We start from the raw sequence: 3,052 nt of genomic DNA on the forward strand, positions 1-3,052 counted from the left end.
AAGGTGTTGCCGGACCTAGGGATCGCTTCCGTGGTGGATATCGTCACGGTGGGAGAGGGAGACACCCACCACCGCCCCGACACTACCCACCGCCACCACCGCCTGCTACGGATATGGCTTCGGGGGAGGAGCTCGAGCACGTAGCGGCTGAGGTGGGTGACCCATCCACGCTACCCGAGGCGGCAGTTGACGCGGTTAGGGCTTTGGCAGCAGGGCAGGTTCCGGTCACTTCTGGAGGGACTAAATCTAAGGATGGCATGTCTGACAATGGGTCGGAGAAAACGGAGGGAGCAAAACTCTCTAAGTGGGCGATTAAGAAGAAAAAGTTGCCTTACTATAGCTGTGGTGAACCGGGTCATTTCGTGGCAGAGTGTACGAATGAGCTTTGTGACTATTGCCTCTGCTCCCAGCATGTGACCGGGGATTGCCTCTACTCTCCGGTCCTAAGCCTGGCATTAACATTTTTGGTGTCTGCTGTAAGGAGTTGATGTTCTTTGAAACACCGGAGGTGGATCCTCTAGCGCAGATGGTTGAGAGTTCATTCCCGGCAGTAATCAGAGTTACTAATGGACAGTTGACCGAGGCTCAGATCGTGAGGCAACTACGTGAATTAGTGCCAGGTAATTATCAATGGCATCTGGAGCAGTTAGAAGGTCAGACTTATAAGGTGGACTTTCCCACTAAAGAGGATCAGATGCATTTTCTTAAGTGGGGTTTATGCAGAGTTACAAGCACAAACATTGTTATCGCTTTCGACGAGTGGAAGCAGGAGGAACCTGAGGGTACACCTTTGGAGAAGGTGTGGGTTCGTTTCTATGGCGTGCCACCTAAATTGGTAAAGCATTTTTGAGTTTGGGTGCTATGATTGGTAAGACAAAAAAGGTTGACATGACATTCACTCGTGCACATCGAGCTGCGAGGTTGTTGGTCAGTGTTGTGAGTGTTGAGCATATACCAGATGTTGTCAGATGGACACATGCTGGAGTCACTTATGTCTTAGAGCTTGAGATCGAGGATACTGCAGTTTCCCAGGATGGGGATAGGACACAGGACATGGATACGACTGAGGGAGGTGGCGCGCCGGGGGATCAGGACAAGGGGCCGATGATACACTGCCGGAGTCGGAAAAGGGGCCTACTACACAGCCAGATAAGGTAGATAATTCCTGTTGGGTTATGTAGTAATTTCAAAAATTTATCCTACGCACACGCAAGATCATGGTGATGGCATAGCAACGAGAGGGGAGAGTATTGTCCACGTACCCTCGTAGACCGTAAGCGCAAGCGTTAGCACAACGCGGTTGATGTAGTCGTACGTCTTCACGATCCGACCGATCCAAGCACCGAACGTACGGCACCTCCGAGTTCAGCACACGTTCAGCTCGATGACGATCCCCGGGCTCCGATCCAGCAAAGCTTCGGGGACGAGTTCCGTCAGCACGACGGCGTGGTGACGATGATGATGTTCTACCGGTGCAGGGTTTCGCCTAAACTCCGCGACGATATGATCGAGGTGGAATATGGTGGAGGGGGGCACCGCACACGGCTAAGGAACGATCCGTAGATCAACTTGTGTGTCATGGGGTGGCCCCCTGCCCCCGTATATAAAGGAGCAAGGGAGGAGGAGGCCGGTCCTAGGAGGAGGGCGCGCCAAGGGGAGTCCTACTCCCACCGGGAGTAGGACTCCTTCTTTCCTAGTCCAACTAGGAGAAGGGGGGAAAGGAGGGAAGTGGAGAAGGAAGGGAGAGGGGGGCCGCGCCCCAAACCCTTTGTCCAATTCGGACTGGGCTTGGGAGGGGCGCGCGCCACCTCCTGGCTCCTTCCCACTAAGGCCCATTAAGGCCCAATACTCTTCCCCGTATTTCCGTAACTCCCCGGTACTCCGAAAAATACCCGAATCACTCGGAACCTTTCCGAACTCCGAATATAGTCGTCCAATATATCGATCTTTACGTCTCGACCATTTCGAGACTCCTCGTCATGTCCCTGATCTCATCCGGGAATCCGAACTCCTTCGGCAAATCAAAACCCATAAACTCATAATAAAACTGTCATCGAAACCTTAAGCGTGCGGACCCTACGGGTTCGAGAACTATGTAGACATGACCTAGAACTATTCTCGGTCAATAACCAATAGCGGAACCTGGATGCTCATATTGGTTCCTACATATTCTACGAAGATCTTTATCGGTCAAACCGCATAACAACATACGTTGTTTCCTTTGTCATCGGTATGTTACTTGCCCGAGATTTGATCGTTGGTATCCAATACCTAGTTCAATCTCGTTACCGGCAAGTCTCTTTACTCGTTCCGTAATGCATTATTTTGTAACCAACTCATTTGGTCACATTGCTTGCAAGGCTTATAAGGATGTGCATTACCGAGAGGGCCCAGAGATACCTCTCCGACAATCGGAGTGACAAAACCTAATCTCGAAATACGCCAACCCAACATGTACCTTTGGAGACACCTGTAGTACTCCTTTATAATCATCCAGTTACGTTGTGATGTTTGGTAGCACCCAAAGTGCTCCTCCGGTAAACGGGAGTTGCATAATCTCATAGTTACAGGAACATGTATAAGTCATGAAGAAAGCAATAGCAACATACTAAACGATCAAGTGCTAAGCTAAAGGAATGGGTCAAGTCAATCACATCATTCTCCTAATGATGTGATCCCGTTAATCAAATGACAACTCTTTTGTCCATGGCTAGGAAACATAACCATCTTTGATAAACGAGCTAGTCAAGTAGAGGCATACTAGTGACACTATGTTTGTCTATGTATTCACAGATGTATTATGTTTCCGGTTAATACAATTCTAGCATGAATAATAAACATTTATCATGATATAAGGAAATAAATAATAACTTTATTATTGCCTCTAGGGCATATTTCCTTCAGTCTCCCACTTGCACTATAGTCAATAATCTAGTTCACATCGCCATGTGATTTAACATCAATATTCATATCTGTATATGATTAACACCCATAGTTCACATCATCATGTGACCAACACCCAAAGGGTTTACTAGAGTCAATAATCTAGTTC

This window comes from Triticum dicoccoides, chromosome 2B, assembly GCF_002162155.2.
Source record: "Triticum dicoccoides isolate Atlit2015 ecotype Zavitan chromosome 2B, WEW_v2.0, whole genome shotgun sequence".
In the NCBI taxonomy this organism is placed as follows: Eukaryota; Viridiplantae; Streptophyta; class Magnoliopsida; order Poales; family Poaceae; genus Triticum; species Triticum dicoccoides.